The following is a 27,157-nucleotide window of genomic DNA, read 5'->3' as shown; positions in this document are numbered from 1 at the left end:
GCATTATTCACAGTGGCCAGAACATGGAAGTAGCTGAAGTCCTATGATAGATGATTGGCTAAAGAAGCTGTGGTACATATACACAATGGAATATCACTCAGCCATAAGAAGAGATGGAACACTGCCATTTGCAACAACATGGATGGACCTCGAGGTAATCATGCTAAGAGAAATAAGCCAGACAGAAAAAGTTGAAAATCACATGATATCACTTATATGTGGGATATAAACCTAAAAGCAACAAGTGAGCAGGACAAACAAAGAGAGACTCATGGACATGGACTATAGACTAGTGGTTACCAGAGGTAGCGGGTAGGAGAGGAGCGGGGAAGTGAAGGCCTTGAGGATAAAGAGGTCCAAATAAAGAGGGTCAGGGGAGGATGGAAATTGGGAAAAGGGATAAAATATATAGGTAGCTGAAAGGAAACTGGACTTTAGGTGGTAAGCACACAATAGAATATACAGATCCAAATGATAATGTACCACAAAGAAATTATATAATTGTATTAGCAAATGTTACCTCAAAATAAGCAAATTAAAAAAAAAGACAGCAGTCCCCAACCTTTTTGGCACCAGGGACCAGTGCTTGTTTGAGAATCTAATGCCTGATGGTCTGAGGTGGAGCTGAGGCGGTGATGCTAGCGCTGGGGAGCGGCTGCGCATACAGATGAAGCTTCACCCGCTTGCCCGCTGCTCACTTCCTGTGGCCCGGTTCCTAAAAGGCCACAGACTGGTAAATTCCTGTTATTAGTCACCAAGTCTATGGTATTTGTTATTGCAGCCCTATCGTACTATTATGTACCCGGCATTACTGGTCTGTAGCTCAGAGGTTGGGGACCGCTACATTAAGAGGCGAAGCCTATTTCCTTTGCCTTGAATCTTGGATGACCTTGAGACTTGCTCTGACCAACAGAATGTAGTGAAAGTGATGCTGCACCAATTCTAAACATCAACAGTTAAGAAACCTAGCAGTTTCATCTTTCTCTCTCTGGACCCCTGAACTACCGCGTAAGAAGCACGACCACTCAGCTGGACAGGGAGGCCCAGCCCTCTCCAGCTATTCCAGCCTTCCCAGATATTGTGTGACGCCATCTTGGTGGATGTTTCAGGCCCATTCAAGCTCCCAGCTGAATGCAGTCCCATGAGTTAGATATACCAGTTGGTACCGTGTAGAGCCAATGAACCACCAGTCGTTTCCAGCAGATCTGAAGAATTATGAAAAATGTCCTTGGTTGTTGTTTAAGCCACTAATTTGGGGAGGTTTGCTACAAAGCAATGGAAAATGAAATGTCTTCTCGCTGGGACTTGCAATTTTTCCACCAGGCATCTTTTCTCCCCTCTATTTAACCACCCCTCCAGCTCCTCCTTCCATTCTTCACTGATCATTGGTGTAAGGGACATAAAGGAGCTTCAAGAGGAGGCCTGAAAGGGATTTGGAACTTAATGGAAATTCCATTTGTAAGTCAAGCAAGTTGTTGGCCTGTTCCAGATTAAGGAACAGACACCAGCTGCGGCATCGGAGGGGTGGGGTGAGGAGGGCATTCTACTATTGGTACAGATTTGGGTCATTTCTAATTTGGAGCTATTATGAATAGCATTTCTACAAACATTCTGGTACATGTCATTTGGTGAATATATGTAGACGTTTCTCTTGGATACATACACTTAGGAGTGGGATTGATGACTCACAGGGTAAGTATATGTTCAGCAAAGTGGATGTACTGATTTACCCTACCCTCATCAATGTTTGAGAGTTCCAGTTCCTTCATATTCTTGCCAATATTCATTTTAACCATTCCGGTGGGTACGCTGGTTTTAATTAGCATGTCCTCGTAGTATATCAAATTTAGCATCTTTTCACGTTTCGTGGTCATTTGGGCATCCTCTTTAGCACCTGTTCGATTATCTTGCCCATTTTTTTTTTTTCTGTTGATTTCTAGGTGACATAGAAACAATAAAGCCCCAGGCCTTGAGTGCTGCCTTGAAGGGTTCCAGGTTTTCCTGGTGAATTCGCTGCCTCTTTCACGCAAGGGTGTTGGGTTCCATGCGATCTGTCCCGCCAACCTTGTATCTTAACAGCACTCATTTCCCAGATGAGCATTATCTCTAACATTTCTTATGCTAGCCAGTACACCCCATGGTGTAGATTTGATCACAATACTCACAGTGCTTAATAGCCACCTCTTGAGAATGGATTCCAAAATAGGCTCTTCCCTTGATGGCTAACTGCCTCTAGGCATAAACTGAGGTTAACTTACACAAACACATACTTACCTGTTTATAATGAAGTGTTTTATGGTAAATGAGCACTCAGACCATATAACGACACCAGAAAACACTCATGTTAACACCCTGTCAGGATTTTCACTTGACAAACAGGGTTCGAACCCTATAATTGGAAGCTGGAGTTGTGCACCAAACGCTGACATGCTCGGTGGGAAATAATTTCTGTTCACTTCGCACTTGAGTGGCCTTGGTGTACCAGTAAATCTAAGGCAAAGGTACAGGCTGATGACTCAAAATCCTTTTTCAAGACCTTCTAAAACTCTAAAACTCACCCCATCCCAAGCACTGTTGGTCGGATTCTTCAAGATAGAATTCTGCCAATAAACAGAACTTCCTTTTGGCTCAAGGGAATTTCACTCTGCGCTATGTTTGTGTTCACTGCAATTTTCCTTATACGAACTAAAAAAAGCAATCTCTATTAATTATTAATATCCAGCAAGAACGTCTCTCCTTTGGCCTGGTTCTTTCTTCACCACCAACCACTGGGAAGTTACCAAGAAGGACCAGTGGGATGGAAACCAGACCAGCCTTCTTTGGCTGCTGTGGGTTTGCCTTCACCGTCCAGCAATAGTCCCTGTGGCTCGGAAGTCCTGGGTAAGTGTTAAACCTCTCTGGGTCCTTACGCACAAGACCTTTTGGCCGTTTACTCCAGCTCCTCGAAGCAGTCAGAATAACTTCATAATGAGGATGATAATGGTGATGGCAGTTTGTGTGGACAGAGCACTTGCTCTGAGCCAAGCACTGTGCTTCATGGTTTACACGAAATCACTTCTTCGGTCCTCATGCCAACCTTGTGAGATAGGAATCTTATTTCTTCACGCTTACTCATGAGAAATCTGAAGTACATAAAGGTTAAGAACTTGCTCAAAGTCACGTAGCTAGCTAGTTAGAGACCTAGGTTCTAATTCAGACTATTAATGACCTAGGCGTGAGATGGTCACAATTTATTCTGTTGTCCCTTTGGTGAAATGAGGGTAGGGTGGCCCAGATGAACTCTAAGGACCTTTAAATTCCAATAATCTGTGATTCACGCATGCAGGGTGTGAATCTGAGCTCATTCTATATATCCAATCACCCCAGAATTCTGGGAAAAGCTCACCTTAGGTATCCATGGCTTGCCTTCTACAGGTCTGGCAGGTAAATCTATAGTCTACCCAAAGAAACAGTCTACCTGTAACATTTCTTAACCACAAAGATGTCGCAGGCTGATATAAAGCATTTAAGACACTAAGGAGGCTGAGGAGAAATAATATATTATTATATATTATATATAATAAGTAATATATAATATATACCCGAGCTATTGTCCTGCATCAGTTACTGTTGTAGATAGAGAAGTCATGAGTCCCTTCCAAAGTTAATATTTTTAGAATTTGCTGTTATAAGGGTTATAACTCCTCTCTTATTTTGTTAACACTAAAGCATCTGTGACAAAAAATTTATGAAATCATATGTAGTAAAAAGATTTAACTATTTTCCTGGTAACTTCTGAACTAGGCGACATTTCTAGACTCCTTAGCAACAGTAGTTTACAAGTCGAAAATAAATTACTGCTATCCTAACTATAAAAGTTGAAAACTTGGGTATGACAAATAAGAATTCTTTAAGTTGTGTACATTACTACAAGTCAGTAATTTTTATAGCTGGAAGGCAACAAAAATTAGCCTAGGAATCGGAATATGTCAGCTCCCGAAGAGGAATTTTACACATTTCGTTTCCCTGAGAAATACACTTAGTCATGGCATTTAGCTCTGTATTTCATGCTTTCTCAAGCCCTTTCACTCCTCACAAATATCTAGCTAGGATGACGGTTGAAATAAATGCTGTCATTATTTCTGACTTCGCCTTCATTTAAAGGGGGAAAATCATTTGATTTACTTATCTCAAGTAGGTGTTCTAATTCCAGTGCTACTCAACTTTTAAATCGTGAAACTACTCCTTAAAAGCAAGCACCTATAATTATGTTCTGTCTTGAGCTAAATTGCCCTCCCCCAGATTCTGCAGAAACAGTTCTCTTAAGGAGAATGTTACCATAACACAGGGCACATAAGTGATGAAAGGTGCCTTTTCTTCAACATGAGTGAGAAGACCTGGCTGGAAGGCATTTTGAGGAATTACGAAAATGACATCTTTGTTTTGATGCTCCCAGCTCACCTGCTCAACACTCTCCCCTTCCTCTTGATTCTCTGTGGGATCCCGGTACTTACAGAAATCCAGTTTGAAAGCCAAAGACCAGGAGTATATTGGTGGCTCTTTTGTCTTTTATGGTTTTTCTTAGATGTTATAACAAGAACAAAGCATGATTTGGGAAGGCAAATGACAGAATTATGACAGAATTGTATAAGAGTTAAGAAATGTGTTATATACAATATCATAGTCTATGTTCTTCTCCACTTTGTATTTCTTCTCTACAAACTCATGAAATTTCCTATGTATTATTGACTGAATCTTCATGTCCCTCCCCACTCAAATTCATATATTGAAACCCTACCCTTCAATCTATTAGGAGGTGGGGCCTTCGAGAGTCAATTGAATTAGATGAAGTCCTGATGGTAGAGCCCTCATGATGGGGTTAGTGCCCTTAGAGTCACCACAGAGGGCTTTCTTCTTCTCTCAGCCACGTGAGGACAAAACAAGAAGTCATGTCTGCAAGCGGGGAGAGAGCTCTCACCCAGAACCCAACTGTGCTGGCCTCTGATCTTGGACTTTCAGCTTCCGGAATTGCGAGAAATAAATTCCTGTTATTAGTCACCCAGTCTATGGTATTCGTTATTGCAGCCCTATCGTACCATTATGTACCCTGCATTACCTAATTTCCTAGAAATATTTGGCAAACATCTTCATGTACTATGAGAATTAGCTCTAGAGAACCAAAGCTCCCTATAGAAAATCAAGTTTTCCTTTCCCTTTTCCCCTTCCCTTCTCTTCTAGTCCCCTCCCTCCCTCCCCTCCTTCCTTCCTTCCATTTCTTTAAGAGTCTTTAGAGACCCACCGCTCAAACCTTGCTCTTTTTAAAGGCATCTTCTGAGCTGTATCTAAATGCATCACTGCTCTGCAATAAACTATTCTTTTAGGGGGCCCTATTGGGGCCTTCTTAAAAACATTTAATTTTGGTATTATTAGTTCCAGAAAGCAGTTATAACTTTCTTTTGCCCAAAGCCAGTAGAGAATCCATTTCGGAAAGCATTGTGACACTTGTGGCACAAATGGAATTGGTATAATAATTTAACTGCCAGAGGAAATGTTCGAAAATATTATAACACAATGGTATTTTACCTAGTCTTGGGAAAAGAAAGGGCTGATTCATTAGGATTTATTTTTTCACCGAGGGAACAAACACTGAAGACAATTACCTCTCCTGTTAACCCAAATATGAGAGTCTTGAGTAAATTACTTTTATCTTTCTTTCTTTCTTTTTTTTTTTTAATGCCTACAGCACCTGGTCTTCCTAGATGGTCTCCCATCCAATTACTAACCAGGGCCGACCCTGCTTAGCTTCCGAGATCAGACGAGATCAGGCACGTGCAGGGTGGCATGGCTGTAGACTAAATCATGTTTAAAAATGGAAATATGAAATTAGAGTCAGAGAACAAGTTTGAGGTGCCCAGTGCAAACAGGATGCAGGTTCGTCCTGAATCTGATACACTTGTCAATCAGTGTTTATGCTGAGTGCGGTCAGATTTGGTGGCAAAAACACATGGCTGGAAAAAGGCACATTCAGACAAAAGGCCTTGGAGAGACTCGTCTAAACTCTAAACTTTAACTCAGAGACTCTCCTATCTCAATACATTCCCACTGGAGGTTTTTGGGAGTTCACAGAAAGAGATTATCTTCAAAAGACATTGTTTCTAGTTTTACTGGCAAAATATAGGTTCTCCAATAGAAGTTGACCTAGTTTGCCCTTTTCCCCATGAAAAATGTTCTGGACCTCTGCCTTTCTGTTCTCTCTAACATGCATCCGAGGGTTCCTTCTCATTGACAGGCCACCTTGTTCTTCATCTCCGCTTGCTCATTCATTCAACAAACATTTATTGAGCATGTACTATGTGCCAGAGACTGAGTGAATTGTTACCGGTAAATAAGATATCACCTCTCAGCTTCCTTCAACTACATTTCTTCCAGAATTTATATTTTCTTTCTCTACCAGTTTCTGCTTCATTGCCTACATTTTTCACATTATATTTCTTCTTTTGTGAATCCCTATTCATGTCCAGTCTATTTTCCTATTAGGGTGTTTGTTTTTCTTATTGCTTTGTGAGAGCTCTTCATATATTTTCAAGGAAATCAGCATGTTTTTTTATGTATGTTGAAATGTTTTTCCAAATTTATGTTTGTCTTTTATTTTTTTATAAATGTATTGTTGCTATGCTGAACTTTAATTTTTATGTAGGCAAATCCATTTATTTCTCCTTTTGTGGCCTTTGGCTTTGGGAGTCATTGGAAGAATAGTTCTTCCTCACCTCGGGAATATACTAGTATTCACTTATGGTTCTAAGCTTTTAAAACAATATTTAATTCCTCTTAAACAATAGGGACCTACCATCTTAAAAATCATTTTTCTCAGCACAACTTTCGATTGAAATTTTTATTGAGATTATTGCGGATTACAGAGAGAGTCAGTTTCTACTTTACCCAGTTTTCCTTAATGCTAGTATTTTGCAAAACTATAGTGTAATATCACAACCAGGATACTGACACCAATACACTCCATCGGTGTATATTTCCTGATATTTGTACTCATGTGTGTATGTGTGTATTTAATTCTATACAGTTTTGTCACATGTGTAGGCCCATCGGCATCATTTTTATATAGTCTGTTCATTCCCTGCTCTCTTGAAATGTCACTTTTATCAGAGGCGAAATTCTTACATTTGTTCTGGATTCTGGATTTTGTTTCATTGATCTGTCTATGCTGGGACAGGTACCAAAAACAGAAATGGTTCTTTTCAATATCCACGAAGACTTTTTCCTCTTCTTTCTCCCTCTTCTCTTCCTCCTGCTTTTTCCTGTCTTTTCCAAACTTCCCTCACTTATTTCATGTTCAGTTTTCCTATGAGCTTTAGAATCATTTGGTTAAGTTCTAGAAAAGATATTTGGAATTTGATTGGTGTTGCCTTATATTTAGATTCATTTGTGGAGAAATGACATTCTTACTTAATTGAGTTTTTCCCCCAGAAACACCGTCTCTCTCTCCACTTACGGAACTCTTCCAAAAATGAGCCGTAGTAGAATTTTGTAATTTCTTCATATGAATCCTGCACAAATTTTGTCACACCAATAGATTCTGTTTCATGGCTTTTGCAAAAGCTGATGAAAATGGAGTCTTTTCCTCTACCATATATATTTTTGTTTGTTTGTTTTTTAGTTAATTTTTCAATTGTGATAAAATAATATAATGTGAAACTTACCCTTTTAACCATTTTCAAGTGTGTAATCCATTGGTATTAAATATATTCACATGTTGTTTAACTATCATCACTATCCATTCCTGAAACTTTTCATTATCCCAAAGAGAAACTCTGTATCCATTAAACAATAACTCCTCATTTTCCTTCCAGCCCCTGGTAACCTATATCCTACTTTCTGTCACTATGAATTTGCCTATCATTTAAGTGGTACCTCGTATAAGTACCTCATATTAGTGGAATCAGACAAATTTGTACTTTTACGTCTGGCTTCTTTCACTTAGTATAAATTTAAAGGTTCATCCATGTTGCAGTATATATCATATTCATTTTTTTACGACCAAATAATATTCCATTGTGTGTATACAATACCACATTTTGTTTATTCATTCATCGTCAATGGACATTTTGGTTGTTTCTGTCTTTTGGCTGTAGTGGATAATGCTGCTATGAGCACTGGCGTACAGGTATCTTTTCGAGTAAATGCATTCTCTACATTTATTTGTACATAGAATAAACACTAGTTTGTCCCAAATATGAACACACCTATTTATGTAACATAAAAAGTCACAACCACTGGACTGGAGCCGAATACAGCCAACTGGAAAGATGCCCTATTGTGGTCAGGGCTGAAGGGATCCCGCCTGGGGACAGGGGGGAGGGGGAAACGTCCTGCACTGAGAGGCAGTGAAGCGACTTCACACCCCCCACCCCACCACCTGGTGAAGAGTGTGGACTCACATCTATCTCTGCCACTCATGAGCGAGGTGACTTTGGACGCAATATTTAACCTCCCAGTGTCTCAGTCTCTTCACCTATAAAATGGGACGATAACATAATACCTACTCCACAGGACTGTTGATCAGATTAAGTGAGACGCAGCATATATTGCGCTTACCACCCCTCCTTGTTGTAGACCCTTAGGTGCCTCGCCCATATTCCTTGAGCATTTCAGTCCCTGGCTCACAGTCAGCAATCTCTTCAATGATACTCCTGTCATAATTCTAGGTGATTTCAGTATCCATAGAGAATAGATGCTCTTTGCCACATCCTGGCATGGCTCCCAATTCCAGGACGTCTTCCCTTCACGTACTGAATCACTTTCTTCCTTTGGTTTCCAAGACAGTCTCTTCCGGTTTTCTTTCTAACTCGTTGGCTTCTCCTTAGTCTCCTTTGCTAGCTCTCCTTTATCTCTTTGTCTTTGAAGTGTCAGAGCACCCCAGCCCTCAGTCCCAGGGCCTCTTCTCCACTCTACCCTCATCCTCTTGATGATTTCATCTGGTGTCAGGATTTTAAGTACCATTGAAATGCTGATGTCTTCTAGATTTTGTCTCTAGTTTGAACCTTTCTCTTGAACTCTAGACTCATGGATCCAGCTGCTTATTTTACCTTTCCACTTGGGTATGTAATAGTGATCCCTAAAATTAACAGCTCTAGAGGAATTCCTGACTCTTTTACTTCCAAATTGATCTACCCACAGTCTTTCCTATTTCAATAAATAGTAACTATCCTTCCAGTTGCTCAGGCCTCAAACAGTCATCCCAGACTTCTCTCTCTCCGACACCTCCCACCCAGTCTGTCAGGAAATCCTGTTGACTTTGCCTCCCAACCATTTCTCATTACCTTGCCTGCCACGACCTTGGCCTGAGATATTCTTATGTCTTCCCTGGGTTCTTAGAGTAGCCTCCTCCCTGGTCTCCATGCTGCAAGCTTTGCACATCCTACAGCAGCCAGAGCTGTCCTTCTTCAATGCGTCAGATCACGTACTCAGTGGTTCCCAAACCCGCAGTGGCCCCCATTCACCTGCCATAAAAACCAAAGTGTACCCAATCTGCCCCTCCCCAATTTCACCTGCGACTTCTCTAACCCTTCTACTGTTCACTCCCACTGCTCCAGCCAATGGCCTCCTTGCTGCTCCTTGTGTATCCCGGGCCTGCTACTCTACCTCTTGCTTCCTCTGCTTTTTCTTTACATAACTGAAGGGCTCACCTCTCCACCTCTTTCAGGTCTTTGATCAAATGCCAACCGCTCTCTCTACAATGGCAACCGCCTCCCGAGAGCTCCCATCCCTCTTTCCTGCTTAATCTTCTTCCACTGCAATTATCACTATGTAACAGACTCTGTGTTTTACATATTTACTTGTTTATTGTCCATCCCTTCCCCTTAGAATGTTAGTTCTGTGAAGACAGGCTTTTAAAAACATCATTGTGGTAAAAAAAAAAAACACATAGCATGAAATCGACCCTGTTAACAGATTTCAAGTGTACAGTACAGTATTGTTACCTATGTGCAAATCGTTGAACCGTGGACCTCTAAATTTTTTGGCTTGCAGGACTGAAACTCTGTACCATTAAACAACTCCCCATTTCCTCTCTTCTCCTACCTGTCCTTGCCAGCCACCATCTTACTTGTTGCTTCTATGAGCTTGACTAGTTTAGACACTTCAAATAAGTGTAGTCATACAGTATTTGGTTTAATCACACTTCGCATAAAGTCCTCAAGGTTCATCCATGTAGCATACGACAAGATTTCCTTCTTTTTCGAGGCTGAAGAATATTCCATTATATGGATATACCACATTTTCTTTACCCATTTATTCACCAATGGACATTTAGGCTTCTATTGTGCATAATGCTGCTTTTGTAAATAATGCTTCTTTGAACACGGCAGTGCAAATATCTGAGATCCTGCTTTCAATTCTTTTGCGTAAACACCGAGAAGTGGGATTACTGGATCACGTGGTACTTTAGGAGGACAGAGATTTTTGTCTTATTCATTGCTGTATTCCCAGGGCCCAGGACAGTGCCTGAAACATAGGAGGTGCTCAATAAATGCTATCACTTTATATGTAAACTCTGTATAAGCCTGATTAATTTCAACTCCTCCAGTGCAGCTTCTGCAATCATTCCCACAGGATGTTTTCCAGTGTAACACCCCACAGGGAAAATTTGCTAAGTAAATTAATCGAGTAAGCAAGTGTTCAAGGGAAAATAAGTGGTTTTCAAATGTTCTTGAGCTAGAAATGACCATTTAGGTAAACAATTTATAACTTTTAAATAAACCATACTTACTGGTGACTCTGGCAGTTCTAAGTATTTAAATGGTCCTGCTTAACCTCTTGTTTGGCCACCCACACAATGGCAGCTCAACAGGGCCGACCAGGAACCAAACAACAGGCTGGGCTAGGCTAGTGGAGCCCTGTGAGCAAAGAGCAGCATGTGGGTAGGAGAGTGTGGTATTGTGGGTAGAAGAACAGATATTCTGGGTAGTAAAGTGGGCATTGTGGGTAAGAGAGCATGGCATTGTTGGTAGGAGAACAAGGTGCTGTTGGAAAGCCCATTCGCAGTGTCAGTAGGGTAGAGATCACTCAGGACCATTCACATGGGCAGAAAATTCCAATGGTTTTAGGCCAAACCCAAGAGAAGTGCTATTTAGAGTCAGGTAGAAGCAAAGCACAAGAATCCTGACAGAAGTCATGGCACGGGGTCAAATTAGAGATGAGGGACCAGGTAGAGGCCAGAATCCAAATGGAACTAACCATATCAGGTGCGTGGTTCCCGCCAGGACCCACCCACTATTATCTGGTGATCCCAGAACAGAGGCTGTTTGCCCTGCTCTAAGCATCTTCTTGATGGGCAGCTAAGGGCTGCCAGGTGTCACTGCTCTTGGGAGAAAGGCTGGGCGCACAGAGCGTGTGGCTGGAGCTGCCATGCCCGAAGAGAGCTCCCTCCTTCTGAGTCTTTACAACCCAGAGGCCTGCAGGCTGTAGCCTCTGTTTCCTCCCACAATTCCTTTTTCAGTTTGATGACATTAGATGGAGGATCTTAAGTAGACAGGAACTTTATCCATATCAATGGGCGCTGAACGCCCACTGCACGCCAGGCTGTGTGCTACACACTGAGATCACAAAGAAGAAGTAAACACAGTCCCTGCCTGCAAGTGCAGCGGCAAAGACAGACCTATCAACTGTAAGTGAACGATGATGACGATGAGAGCAACAGTTAGCACTTACCAAGCACTTACTAGGCACCAGGCTCTGCGCTCTGAGCTGTACATGGATTATTTCACCTAATCTTTAGGAGCCCATGAGGTAGGCTCCACGAGAATCCTTATTCTCATTTGACACATGACACTTACTGAGGTAAAATAAATTGCCCAGAGTCATGCAGCTGAGAAGAGGGGAAGTCAGTATGAGAAATACAGTCTTTCCGACTCCAAAGCCAGTAATCATTAAACCCTGCTGACTCTTGGGACGCTGGAGGATATGCTGGGAGACACCTAACTCTGACTAGTCCCGAGGGAAGGCCAGGGGGTGGGAGGCCGGGACACCAGAGAAGGCTCTCCCTGGGAGGTGGAGGATGTCTAAGCTGACCTGTCTAGGTAAATCATCAGGGGCAGTGTTTCAGGCCAAGGAGTTTCAGGGCAAAGGAGGGGGCTCAAAAAGAGCATGGCGTGCCCGGGAAAGTGCCACCAGGGTGGGATTGGAGAGGGGAGCTGGGGACAGAAGGCCTGGGTCCGAATCAGGCCCTTACTATAATGTCGTCCAGCATGAACCTGTGCTGCATATCTCTCAGGCTGCAGAAACCTCCAGAATGAAACCGTCTTGAACATGGAGTCCCTATGTCAAACAAATTAGGTTACTGATGAAGCTCTGCTAGCCATAAGCTCCCATAAAGAAGTTCCCATTAGCATGTACACTTGCAAGTGGAAACCTGCCTCTCTATACATTAGACAGATCTTCTCTGACGTGGCTAGCTCCAAAGATTTTTCTGGACCCTGCGGTTGGAGCGTCTTGTTCATGAAGGCCTTTGAGGGCTGGGGTGGGGATCTCACCTTTAACAGGAGAGCATAAGAGTTAAGCACATGGGCTCTACAGCTGGACTCCCTGAGTTTAAAACCTGGTTCTGCTACTCGTTCGTTGTGGAAACTTGGGCAAGCTACTCAACCTCTTTGTTCCTTATTGTCCCCATGGAAAAGTCGCGAAAGCTCCCTTCATCCACCTGCCTTCTGAACCCAGAAGGACCGGGTGAAGGGAGAGGAGCTGGCCCAGACGAGCCCAGCTCCCAGCCTCGCAGACCTGACTTACACCTGAGCATTCTCCAAGTCACGCTAGATGAACACGGCGCCAGGGGCCACACCGTCCTCAGGGAGAGGACGGGCTGTAGGGGAAACAAAACTTACTGTGAATGGCCCTCGAGTGAATTTTTCCCTCCTTTGTCTCACCACCCCACCTTTCAAAAGTTTGGTAGTCTACTCCTGCTGTTTCTGGGTGGCTTTCCTAATCGTACCTCGGTTCACTCGGGGTGGCTTCTGTTCCCATCGCTCTTGGGACAGCCGAATCCAGCGGCCCATGTTCAGTCCTCGCCCTTCCTTCCTGATCTCCAGTGACTGCTAGGATGGCCAACTTCTTCCTTATTGAAACTCTGTCCCTGGCTTTCAGGGAACCACTTGGCTCTTCCCGCTTCCCTGGTCATCCCTTCATTGGTGCCTCCTTCTCCGTCTGCCCCACAGAATTGGTGCTCCCCGAGGAATGCCAGCACTTTGCTTTCTTCTTTGTCTTTTGTGCTTCCTGGATTATTCCTCCTCTTTGCATGCTTTCAACTGCCTTGTCACCTCCCTGAGAAAACAGAACGATCATCCCAGAACTTCTCACGAATCCTACCCATTCCCTGCTTCCACACCCTTCTATCCAATTCTGTACCGTGGATGAGGTGTCCCTCCCCCTATCTAAGGTTAATCTTGCCACCTGTGACTTTCTCCTCCTGGCTCCTAACGGGCCCTGCTCCATTAATCATCTCCCTCCGCTCCTAAATCTCCAGTTCTCCTTCTCTAGACCCCTTTTACCAGCATTTAAACTTTTTGAGTCTCTCGCCTTCTCTCCCGTGATCACTACCTCTCTTCTCGTCTACTTCCCTGTCAAATGTCTTCAAAGAGCTGAGCAAACCAGCTGATTTCAACGCTCTATCTCCAGTTCACTCCTCTGGAGCCTCTGGAATATGGCCTCAGTTTCCTACCTCCGGAATACGGTTCTCATATGGGTCGCCAAAACTTCTTGTCAGGAGAGCCAAGGATACGTTTCAGCCCTCATCTTCACTGGTCTCTCTGCAGCATTTGACACAAGTGACCCCTCCCTTACCGAAACCCTCTTTGCCTTAGTTTCCAAGACACCATGCTCCTCTGGTAGGTCCTGTTCTCTTCAATGTTCTCCTCTTCTTGTACTCACTTCAATGTCATTTCCTCAAGGCTCTCTGTGTTCTGTCCTTTTCTCATTTTTAAACACACTGACATATTCTCTAAGTTTTCATTACTATCCGTATCCTCATGCCACCATAGTATATCTCAACCCAGATTTCCCTGGGTAGCTCCAAACCTGCCACACGTCTCCCTTTAGACGTCCCACAGACATCTCAAACTCAACATACTCCAAACTGAAGTCATCGTCTTTAACCCACAAATATGTCCCTCACACTCAGGTGAAGAATGTCACCATTAACCCAAGATGGAACTGGTGGGGTTAGTTTGCCCCTCCTCCCTCACGTCCCACATCTGGTCAGACTTCGCGTCCTGTCTATTTCTGCACTGCCCGATTTCTCCACTCCATTACAGCCACGTCCCTGGTCCAGGCCATCTCCCTTGCCCGGGCACCGCCAGTCTTGTTGCCTGAGTCCTACCCATTCTCTGTGCTGCAACCGGAACCTCAGTGAGATTTCAAAAATGCAAAATCGACCATCTCCTATTCCTGCTCCAAACCCTGCAGTAGTTTCCCAGGGCCCTCAGGATAAAGTCTAAATTTTTCACATGATCTGGCCCCTCTCTGCCTCTCCAATCTCATCTCTTCCTGTGCCCCTCTCATCCTCTGCACCTCAGCCACACTGAATTACCTGTGACCCCCAAACAAGCTATGATCTACTCACATGGATGATTTCTACAGTGCATTTCAAGTCTCAGTTTAGACATCATGATTCTACGAAATCTCTGATGACTGGGTTAGGCGTCCCTTCTGTGACCAACGTGCACACATCTGTCCGGTAGCCCTAACTCTCTGTATTGTAATTGCCAGTTTACTTGTCTGTCTCACTTACTAGATTCTAAACAATTGGAGGGCTGGGACTTACTGGATCACTGTTATGTCACCAGTGCCTAGCACAAAGCCTGGCACGCAGGAGGTGCTCTGCGTGCATTTGTGGAATAAAGTTAGAAACCTCGGTCATCCTTTTTCCTCTCCCATTTCCCTGATGCCAAAGTGGACCTAAATTCTTTCTCAAAATCATTTCTTGAATTCTTTCCATCACCGTAGCCCTAATGGCCTTTGTTCAAGCCTTCTTCGGGTCTCACCATTGTGTTTCCTCCCACCGAGCAATAGATAAACCCTGCTAAGCCTTTTTGACCTCAGCTTGCAGCTGCACACGGCTGTAACACATCACTATGATAGTGCTTTTACAGCGTGTTTGTAATTAAATGCAAAATATTGGTCTTCTGTATTTGACTGGAAACTCCTGGAAAGCAGGACTGTGTGTGGTTATTTATTCATCTGTGTGTTTCCAGAATCTTACAAGTTGAGCGGATCATCGAAGTTGATAAGCTTCTAGACAGACTGACAGGAAAAAAAAGAGACACAAATCACCAGTATTAGGAATAGGAGAGGGGACATCTTTACCGAGCCAAGGACATTAAAAAAAATAAATAGTAAAGGAATGTTGTGAAATGCTTATGGACAATAAATTCAATACATTAGATAAAATGTTCGAATTTCTTGAAAGACACAAACTATCAAATCTCGCTCAAGAAGAAATAGAAAATAAGAATTTGTGGCTAAAAATTTTCTCATAAAGAAGCCTTGGGCCCAAGTGGCCTCACTGGTGAATACTATTAAACATTTAAGGGATCGAGAATAGCGATCCCATAAAACTTATAGAAAACAGCAAAGGAAGAAATACTTTCCAACTCCTTCTATGAGTTCAGCATCACTCTAACACCAAAGGTTATGGGGAAAGACATAACAGGAAAATTGCACTCACCTCTCCCAAGAACACAGACTCGGTAATTCTTAACGTCATTTTAGCGAATGAAACCCAATAACATATAAAGAGGATAACGTGTCATGATCAGTGGGGATTGATTTCAGGAATGCTCAAGTGATTCGACATTTTAATATCAATGTAGTTAACCATATCGATAGACTAAAGAATCAAAACCACATGATCGCTCTGCAAATGCAGAAAAATCATTTGACAAAATCCAACACCCAATCATGAGAACAACTCTCAGCAAACTAGGAATAGATGGGAACTTCCCTAATGTGATGAAGGGTCAATACACAAACCCTACGGCTACTACTGTAGTTAATAGTGAAAGATGTGTTTTCCCCGTACGAGCACGAATAAGGCTGGGATGACCACTCTCACCTTTACTATTCCACATCATACTGGAGGTTTTAGCGCATGAAAAAGAGATAAAGGGCATATTGTAAAGAAAGAAGCAAAAGTGTTCTTATTCACAGAAGACATAATTGTCTATGTAAAAAAGCCATCAGAATCTAAAAAAAAAAATCCAGAACTAACATATGAATTTAACAAAGTTGCAGGTTACAAATACGACAATTGTATTTCTGTATACTGGCTAAGAACAATCAAAACCTGAACTAAAATACCATTTACACTAATGTCAGTAGTATACAATACTTAGGGAAAATCTGACAAAAGAGATGCAAGAACTATATATTGAAAACTACAAAGTTTTATTGAGACCTTAAAGAAGACCTAAATAAATGGAGAGAGATGCCACGTTTATGGATTAAAAGACTTGCTATTGCCAAGATGTCAGTTCTCCCCCTGAAGATCTATAGGTTCAAGGCAATCCTAATCAAAACCCCAGCAGCATTTCTTGTAGCAACTTGTCTAAGTTAATTTTAAAATTTATATAGAAATGCAAAGGACCTGAAATAGCCAAAGTAGCTTTGACAAAGAGCAATGTTAGAGACGTGTACTACTTGATTATAGTTACAATAACCTAGCCTATGTGGCATTAGTGTGAACATAGATATACAGATAAGTGAAACTCAATAAAGGGTCTAAAACAGACCCATGCACACATGGGCAACTGATTTTTACAAAGGTGCCTGGGCCATGCCACTGAGAATCAAAACTAATGATGCTAGAAAAATTGGACAGCCGATAAAAAGGAACAAAGTATTGACACATGCAACAATATAGGTAAATCTCAAAATGATTATGTTGAGTGAAAGCAGCCAGTCAAAAAAGAGCATGTATTGTGAGGGAAAGTGGGATTTGTCACCCCAAAATATGCCTTTTTGGATATTGATTATTTTTAGCAGGTTATTCTTAAGAAACAAAGGCTCAGAAAAAAACCTTTGACCTCATCCATAACTGCCTAAAAGAATTCAGATAGAGGACCTGCTCCAGGAAGGGAGTTATCATCATAGATAACTATAGTGTAATATGAACTAGGTATGATAGATGGGGAGGAACCTAGCAAAGCCCCTTTGATCAAAGTCCTCTCTGTGTCCCATTGTTTAAAAAGGCCCAACGAACATCTATTTACAAAACATTTGCTCTTCCATTTCCTTTAGTTCAGAATAGCATACGAGCTTCAACCACCTGATATGTCCTCAGGCTCCATAGTCTTATGACATCCCTGTATGCACATATGTAATAATTTGGTTATTTTCTCCTGTTAATCTGTCTCATGTCACTTTGATTATTATACCAGCCAGAAGAATTTAGAAGGGCAGGCATAAGATTATTTTCCCTCCCACACAGTAGACATCCCACAGGGAGGGATGAATTACAAAAGGCATAAGGAAACTTTTGGGAATGATGGGTGTTTTCATTATCTTGTTTAGATAGTTTCAAGGATGCATATATATGTCCGATCCCATCAAATTGTACACCTTAAATATGTGGAGATTACTGTATATCAATTCTATTTCAATAAGGCTTTAAAAGACAAAATCTATGGTTTAAAGCAAACAGCTCTCTAGTTATGCTATTCAGCTTTCGAGTGCAATGCCACATTTTTGTGTGTGATTGCACTGGGGAAAACACTCCTAGGAATGTGGTCAATATTCTAGTCATTTCCCCGGGAAGAAGAAAGGACTGAGAGGGAGGGCTCTGGAGTGGGAGTGGGGGGCTGCTAGTAGGAGCCAGCTCTCTTGGTTTCAACCTGGAGGGGCTAAGATGTTTAGGAAAACCCCATCTCTGGGGAACGGGTGACGTGTGGTAGAGTAATGTCCTCCCTCTCATTCACTCGGTAGGAGCTTAAATTGGTCCACTGAGAAACAACACGCCTTCCCCTAATGTGAGAGGTGGGTGGCTAAGAGCTGTGAGAGGCTCAGATGCCCCATCCCTACTGATTTTAAGTTTCCATTAATTACTTATTCCCCAGGAAATGGCAGGGCTCTGCCAAAAGTGGCCAGAGCAATGATCATAAAAAATGCACTGCCCCGGGGAGAGAATAAACCTTCGCTGATTTATTTCTCATCATGGAACCTACAGAAGGTTCCTACAGAAGACACTGGAAAATTTATCTTCAATTCCCAACCAATATCCTTAACCCTCTAACTCTACTGGATGTAATTAATCTTCCTCAGATAATTCAGAGAGATCTTACAGGGAATCCTGTGGGATTGTCAAAGGAGCAACGTTAAAACGAAATGCGTTTCAACTTATTTCTGTGCTCGTCCAGTTAGAGGACTAGATTTCTCTCTTTGGAGAGAGGGGTTTGGCATGGAAGGGATGATGACCCACAATCCCAGCCCTCCACCAAGGTTTAAGAATTGCTAGCACAATTCCTTGGCTCCATCTTCTCAAGACCTAAATTACTGCTTTGTCAGTATGGTATGTTAAAATGTTTAAGTTTATTTCTTTTTAAAGAGACTTCGAGATACAGAATACCCTTAATGGGGCATAAGTCTTCAAGAACCAGAAGAAATGCATACGTTTCTCTTGCCTTTTACTCAGGAGGTGAGACCAGGCACTGGGAGAATTAATTCTTATTTAAAAAGCCCTACTTGATGGCTCAGAGGCCCTGGGGTGTGGTGTCCTGTTTATTCTTAGTTCTCTCTCAGCTTGAACCCCAAAGTCAAGGGGCCTGTCTTGATCTTTACTGCCCTAGTCTCCCGGGTGGGTTCCGCGTAGACACTGTGGGTCCTTGTAGTGTCAACGCTGACAGCTGGATTTCTTTCTCGTTTTTGTACTGCAGGTGCCCAGCTTAAGCTTCGATGGCCCAGGCATCCCCTTCAGAGATGGCACCGTCGAATAAGTCTGTTGCCAGCCGCATGATTAGATAAAGACCAAGCTGGTGCCCCTCTCTATCTATATCTTGGTTGCTTTCAATAACTAACCATTTAGGCCATTATTTTTTCTCTCTGTGCATTAAATTCACACTCTTGTTTTAAATTCACCTACAAAGAGTGAGCCCATGAAAGCCTAGGCCCTAACCCTCGACCCCAATAACAAGAGAACCCCAGGCCTGTGCTCACAGTCTCTGTGTGTCTCTCTCCCCTCCCACAACCTTGCTGTGTGGCCCCACGTGTGCTGTGTAATTTCCAGGTCCTGTAAGTAATGAACCTTTGTTTTTTTCCTGAGTGTCCTGATGGTTACTGCTAAGGGCATCTTGCAATCACAAGGACCACAAGGGCTGTTTCAACCACAACATTGGTTATTATCAGGCTGAGACTGGCACAAAACAGTCCTGTGTCCCTGACAGGTCAAATCTAACCACCCCCCATCTGCACAGTCACCCCACAGTCGTGCAGTGAGATCTCCAACTGTGGGGTGGCCATGCAGATGGACACCCACCTACAGCGCCATTTTCTCCCAGTATCCGGAGTTAATTGTTATGTTAATTTTTCTTTATGAGGGTGATTGTTTAAACATATCAATTGGATGTTGTCTCTCTCTTGCTGAGAATCCTTCAACCGTTGCACAAAAGGAAATGGCTCCAGCCCCACATCTTGGCTTCTGGGGCCCTACATGCTCCAAAGCTCTCCTCATCTCTTAAGTCCACCTGTGACACTGTCCCCTGGCTCTCTGTGCTTTGGCTACTCTGGCTGCCGCAGGGCCTTCCTACGGCAGTCCGACCCCTTATCTGTGGTTTCATTTTCTGCAGTTTCAGTTACCCTGGGGTCGACTGTGGTCTGTAAACATTCAATGGAAAATCTCAGAAATAAATCATAAGTTTTAAATCGTGCACCATTCTGAGTAGCGTGATGGAATTTCACGCCATCCCACTGAAGACATGAATCATCCCTTCGTCCAGCATATCCACGCTGTCCATGCTACCTGCACGCTGGTCAGTTAGCTGTCTGGGTTATTAGGTTGGCTGAGAGAGAGAGAGAGAGCGAGCGAGCGAGCGAACGAGGAAGGAAAGCACATTCACACAACTTTTCTTACAATATAGTATAATTGTTCTATTTTATTATTAGTTAGTGTTAATCTCTTGCTGTGCCTAATTTATAAGTTAAACTCTATCATAAGTATGTGTATACAGAAAAAAACAGAGTATATGTAGTGTTTGGTACTACCTGTGGTTTCAGACATCCACTGTGGGTCTTGGAATGAATCCTGGTGGACGCAGGGGAACTACCATATCTGTTATTCTCTCCCACGAATGCTCTTCCTCAGCCCTTGGTTTACATAGCTCAAGATGATACGATGAATCTCATCACCTTACTCTGCCATTTCTCCAGGGCCCAGCAGGTGCTTGGATCATCCTGTCTCCCATGTGGTCTTATCTTTCCAGAGTGGTCTGAGCCACTCTGTGTGATGAATGGAACCAACCCTTATGCCTGGTTGGACCTTGCCAACTCCCCTTCCAAACACTGCCTGCCTGCCTGGATGCACTTCTTTCTGGCGCATCCTCCCCCTCCCCCTTCTTCTGGGGCATGTCTAGAATCCAGGACCCCCAGGTCCTCCAAATGTTTAATGTCTGGCTGCCTGTGCAACTTCTATCTTGCAGATGTTGCCCTGCTGTGCTCTGGGGGGCCTGCAGGAGTTAGCAGGATCCCGTTTAGGGAAGTGCCAAGCTCCAAACCAACTTCTTCAGGGTGATACTTGCTGTGTCCTAGGATATAATAGCAAATTACACTGTAAGAAGCAACCTCTTACTAGTAGTCAAAGGGATGCTACTAGCTGGTAGAAAAATTCGTGTGCAAATCAGAAGGAGGTTCCCTGCTGGGCAGATATAGACCCCTGGGTGAAAGGTGTGGAATGCACAACAGGCTAGGTTTTAGCTTTCCACTCAACTCCTTGGCTAAGGGTCTTAGTGCAGTGCCCGTGTCACGCAGCTATACGTAGCATCTTTGAGCGGTCATCTCAGAGATCCTGTATCAAGCCCCATAGCATGGATTTTTAGCCTCTTTTTGGTAAACCTCTGTTCTCTCACACTTTATATAAACCCCCAATTATCCACGGTAAATAGGGAATGGAAATACGAACGCCAAAGACAACCTCTAAATCTTACTTTAATAAATCTCACTACTTACCAGGCCTTACCTGTGTGCCAGATGCTGAGCTAGACAGTTCAGCACATTATCACATTTTATCAACCATATGTCAGCACTTTGTGAAAAGAAAAAAATAAGTTACAAAATTCAATTGCTATATGATCTCTTTAGAAAATCAAAATCAATTATGTATGTATGAATAGACAGAACACTTTATAGTAGTTATTTTGGGGAACTAGGATTTATAATGGAACTTTACACTTGATATATTCTGAATTGTTAATTTTTTTTTACAATGAGAATATAATTACTTTTATAAACAAAATCATAATAAAGATATTTCTATTTTGGAAAAAAATAGCATGGACTAAAAAACTAAAAACATAAAGTCAAATAAATCGCTTTAAATTTCAAGTTCTTTTATAAACAAGATAAAAGTTAATATAAGTAATATCTTTTTACTTCCTGTCATGGGTGCTGGTGAGCAGGGAAATGACCCAAAATGACCCAAAATAAGGTCAGAAGAGGAGATACTGCCGAGGGCTGAATCATCAGGCCTGGAATGTCTCCCCAGGCCACCACGGGTGACAGCAATTACCCAGGGGCAGAACCAATCCAGTCTTCACACTCACAGTTAAACCCCTCACCAGGCGAACGGTGAAATCAGTCTCTAATGATAAGAAGTTACAGGCTTTTTAAATGCACAACTGTGTGTGCAAGCAGCTCATTGTGTCAAGTCACTGAGCGAGAAAATAAATTCTGACATTTGCAGTTCTAATGTGGTAAACGCGCAGCTGAGAGTCAATTATACTGTTCGTGTTTTTACAGCTCATTTATTTCCTCCATTGTTAGGCATAACTTCACAATTAATAGTTTCCTTTCATTTGTTCCCAATGTGTCATTTTTAAACAAGAAGAGGAGCATTGGCCACGATGGAGAAAAGTGGGGGAAGAGGTCCCATGACTAAACTAAGGGAAGTGTGTACCTTGCTACTGTCAGGAAAATCCAAAAGAATTAAATAGCCAGTGACACTCACCGCAGCAAGGAGAAAGGAAGCCAAAGGCCAGAAAGACAGACGAAGGTTTGCCACGTTTTCATGTGTTTATTTCGGCTCTTTCGAAATGAGCACACACATAAGAAGAAGGAATAAGAATCAGAAAAACTCACTGAACTGCTTGCTCCCTGAGGGCATTTCGTCCTGTCAACTGCACCTTCCCTGCCTGATTCACTATTTTGTGACTTGTGCTTTGCTCCTGTTCATTTCTCTTTCATTGTCCATCTCAGCCAGAGAATTGCACGTGGAGGTACTGACGGAAGTGGCGCTGTGACTTTAACAACCTAATGGGTGATGGCCCTTCACCATCCCAAGGGGTATTTTAGAGCTGACTGGGCCTGTGGTCACCCTCAGTTCAGCCTAGAATGAGGGGATCAGAGACGGGGTGCCCTCCCTCTCTCTCCTGTCTCTCCCCCTGGTTTATCCTGGAATCTCCATTCGACATCCATTCCCAGCTGGACACTGAGGAAGGAGACGAAAGACTCCTGACCTCAAATAGTTCGGAACATAGTTGGACATGCAGCCAGGCGAGGAGCCATTTTATCACATGATGCTATATGCCGTGTTTATTATTGGCGTCGATGATTATATTTTCACTAAAACCTTAGACAGTTCAGGTTTTAGCAAAATGAAAAAAAAAACACCGTATAATCAGTGAGCAAGTTTGTGTCTCTGCAATACTTTCTACGGGGTCCTCGTTAAAGGATGCTCCCTTCTGGGTTCAGGATTTACTTGGTAAGAGAGTTTCCAGATTCTCTGTCCCCAGACCCCCACCTCAGGCAGCACCACCTGCTCCCAGCCGCCTGTTCCCACTTAGAAGTGACCTGTGTGGGAACCATAAGAGCGGAAGCCAAGCTCTGTGATGGGCACATGAGAGACATGAAGAGTAGGCCAGGGACCATTTACTCCATGCGCTCCGTGTTGCAGGAAATGAGGAATTGGCAGGCCAGAGGTATGGAGTGTATGCACCCAATGTGCACAGACTTCCGTGATGCTCAGGCTTCTGCTCCTCCTCATCCCACCCACTCTCATCCACCTTCTGGTCACTTCCTCTGACTCTCAGACCAACCTGACTGTTGAGTAACATGTTTCCATTTCCAGACACCACTTGGCTTGTCTGTCTACCCCACTGCTGCCCTTGGCCTTGGCTTGCTCAGCTAGATGTGCATGTCCTGCAGGTGGCTTGTGTCCTGAGGCCCCCGAGCTTTTAGCACCTGTGCAGTGGTTCCATTCACGCCAGGTGAGTTACTACAACTGGATGCATGTTCCTATCTCTCCCGGGGGAAAAAAGGGACTTATCCGAATCCTCCACCATCATGGCGACTGTGGACCTTTCTCATAAGTCACTTCAGGGACTCTGGGGAACTTTAATAGTCCATGAACAATGCCATGCCCTTAAAATCAGTTTGAACGAAAAACTCAAACATGGAATGAAAAAGCTTCCTTTCTGTCAAGAGGCCATTAGCACAATCTGGAGCCAAAGTACAAACCAAGTGCCCTTTAACCTTCCCCACAAGGCCAGACATTTCTCACACCCACCTGTGATGCAGGAGCCACACCCTACCGATGACATTACAGGCCATCATCTCTCTGATACCCATCTGTGAGTCAGTGAAAGTCATCTGCCATAGTCATCCTGTGAAGGCAGGAAAGGTCTCCTCAGACCTGACGCTGGGCAGTCAGTGGTCATCAAACGGAAAATAATGAGACCTCAACAGCTTTGTGTTTTGAAAATCTGAGAAATCGCTTGCGTCGCACCCTTTATCAGCTTCGAACCAGTTTGAGGTGTCAGTGAACCTCAGCACCTCCCTTCCCTTAGTTCTTGGTGAGAAGTGTTGACCGCATGCCATGGCCGGCGGAGGCGGGCCGAGGAGGCCCGCGGAGACGCTGGCCAGCAGCACACTTCCCGTCTTTCCTTTGCCAAGAAGTCATCAAGCACACGGAGGGTTTTCTCTCATGAAACTCGCTTTTTCCTTATCTTTGTTTTCTTTTTGAATGAGTTTCCAGTTGTGGGATTAAGCACAGATTTGCGTGTTTTTATTGGAAGACCTGGGTCAGTGGCAGGGAGGTGAGAGTCTCCCCAAAGGAGCCTCTAGGGCCCATTCCTCTGTAACTTAATGATGCGTAAAGTAATGAGCTCACAGGTGACTGTGAAGGTGAGCTGCATGCTTCAGTAATAAGCCTTGCAGCCGGGGGTGGGGACACCTCTCACGCCTGTCCTGAACCTGATCAATTGCTGATCTTGAGCCCCGCCACTCTCAACGCAGGGCAGCCTGTCCCCTGGAGGTGTTTCTCCTTGGCAGCTGCTGTCTTTCTTGGTTTGTTCTGAATGACATTTTGTTTATAATAACATTGTAGAAAATTTGGAACATGTAGAAAAGCCGAGAAATGAAAAACCATTCATAATCCTGCCACTCAGAAAAGGTAGTTAATGCAGATTCAGATCCACCATCGGTAAAACAGGAGACAAACAATAGGATGAGAACATGAGGATTAAATGAGTTGATCATGTAAAGAATCGAGCACGGCTTAAGAGCTAGTTAATGTGAGCTGCTATTACCAATAACTTCTTAATACATTCAGCCTTTGTATGTGTGTTTCACAAACTTTGGATCTCTCTTATGGAGAAATTTAATTTTTCTTAAAATTGCTGCCTATGTCCAATTTCACTTGGATTCTGACTAATGCTTCTAAGGCCACGGGCCATAGATTCTAATGGGAAAAAAGATAGCGAGTCAAAAATTAAGAAGTGTCACATCTGTGCACAAGGGAATAATGCGTATGCCTAGCCCTTGAACATGAACTTGCAGATATTTTTTTCCAGAGGCAATAATGGGTTTTCTCAACTCACACATGTTCTTATCTAGTCTCCTATCTTATCAACGGCACAGGCTTTAGAAAAAGTCTGTCTGGGATGAGATTCAATTTGCAATCACAGAAAAGAAAGCAACACTCTGTGACCTGCGTGGAGATTAGACTGGCAACCTTGGCCTCATTAGTGTGAAGGACTCATCAGTCAAGTTCACCAAACCCAACTGTGTCCATAAAAGGGCCCCACATGGGGCCATTTCACACAGGGCCCCACATGGGGCCACTTCAACTGTGTCCATAAAAGGGCCCCACATGGGGCCACTTCATTTTGTGGAAAAGAAGACCCTTTGTGGAAGGGACAGGCCTATGCCCCATGATCTCAGCCACAGCATCAGGACTTGACACATGTCATTGGTGCCAGACATGAGCTAGGTCCTAGCATTATATGGTAGAAAGAACCCGATCTCTCTTTTCTAGAAACATACCCTGTATACTGAGGAGGCAAACAGGTAGCCCGCCTTATAGGACATTGTGAAAAGCATGTTACAGAAGGTGTGTTTAGGACAGCAAAGGCCCAGGAGAGGGAGCACAAAGGTGGCCTGGAAATGCAGGAAGCCTTGCTGAAGAGGTAGAGTTGAGCTGAGTCTCAAAGGGGCAGTTTATCAGGCAGACAAAGGGGGAGAGAAAAGTCCAGAAGCATGAAGTATTGACTCTGCACTCAACCCACCCAGTTCAAACCCCAGCTCTGTTACTTGCGTGCTCTGTAACCTTGGGCAATTCCGCTCACTGCTCTGTGCCTATTTTGTGTTTGTTTTAAATAAGATTTTAAAAAAAAAATCAGTTTTATCGAGATATAATTCAGATACCATACGACTTACCCATTGAAAACGTACAATTCATTTAAAGTGTAATAGTCACAGAACTGTGCAACCATCTCCATGTTAATTTTAGAAGCTCTTCATCATCCTACAAAGAAACCTCATACTCCTCAGCAGTCACTTCCCATGTCCCTGCAAGCCCCCAGCTCCTGGCAACCACTAACCTACTTTCTACCTCTCTAGATCTGTCTATCCTGAACATTTCATATCAGTGAAATCATACACCATGTGGTCTTTTGTGACTGGCTCCTTTCACACAGTATATTGCTTTTGAGGTCTGAGGCTATTTTTTCAGATATAAAGGACAGTAATAATCTATATCTCAGATGTAGAGTTTTCTGGTGAGGTTGAGATGAGATCGAGTCTGCCAGGTGTCTGGCACAGAATAAGTACCCAATTATGCTCGTTCTCCTCATGCTGATGTTTCTGTGCAGCACCAAGGAAGGGAGCAGGTGAAACCTCTGTCCTGTCTGTAACGATTCCATTGTCCATACATTCAGATGCCAGAGGGACAAAGCATGGCTCCTGCCCACAGCTGTTCAAAGTCTAAAATGGTGCATGGTGAGGAAGATGGGACCTAACCACAGAGGTGAACGCATCAGAGACAAGGCAGGTCAGGAGGACAAGCATAAAAATGAAGGTTATGACAATAGCATCCTCTCAGGCACCCTGAGAATTAGACATGAAAAAGGGCCTTGAAAACAGTGAACCAAAGTAAAAAATGGCAATAGTCACTATTCGTATCAAGCTTATTTGATAGGAACAGAGGAGATGGAACGCTTATTAAATGCCCTACTGTGTGCCAGGTGCTCTGCATGTGTTATCTCACATCAACCTCCATCGCCCTGTGAGGGAGACGGGAGTGATTCCAACTCAGAGAGGAAGAAACAGACTCAGGGGAGACCGAGACTTTTGGTCCAGTTCTCACACCAAGTCACTATAGGAGCTGGAATTCACACTCAGGTCCAGCTGACGAAGGCTGATTCTCTTTCCATCGGGCGCTGCTTTGCCGCCATGTGAGTGAAGTAACTGTACAGTGTCTTGCACAAAGCTGTCCCCTGTCTTCTCGTATTTATTCTAAACATCCTTCTCCACCTTATTCCAGTTCTGGCATGTGATACATCAGTCCTTGATCCTCTTACCTGTCACAATATCATAAAATCCCAACCACATCTCTCCCGGGTCTTCGTCTCAAAATGAAGCGCCTTTTGATTCACCAATGACGTGATACTCTACTGGGAGAACAGGCCAAAATGGT

General features: G+C 43.3%; 1 protein-coding gene and 1 pseudogene across 1 annotated transcript in view; both read right to left on the bottom strand.

The window, feature by feature from the left end:
• Positions 1 to 27,157, bottom strand: part of KCNK13 (potassium two pore domain channel subfamily K member 13) — an 80,335-nt gene that overhangs the window by 8,224 nt on the left and 44,954 nt on the right. The gene's annotated exons all lie outside the window — the stretch shown is intronic.
• Positions 5,714 to 5,832, bottom strand: LOC120619797 (uncharacterized; annotated as a pseudogene).

The sequence above is a fragment of the Pteropus medius genome, unplaced genomic scaffold (genome assembly GCF_902729225.1).
Source record: "Pteropus medius unplaced genomic scaffold, Ma_sr-lr_union100, whole genome shotgun sequence".
NCBI classification, from domain to species: domain Eukaryota; kingdom Metazoa; phylum Chordata; class Mammalia; order Chiroptera; family Pteropodidae; genus Pteropus; species Pteropus medius.
The sequence above is the reverse complement of the archived record's forward strand: the minus strand, read 5'-3'. Positions and strand labels throughout refer to the sequence as shown.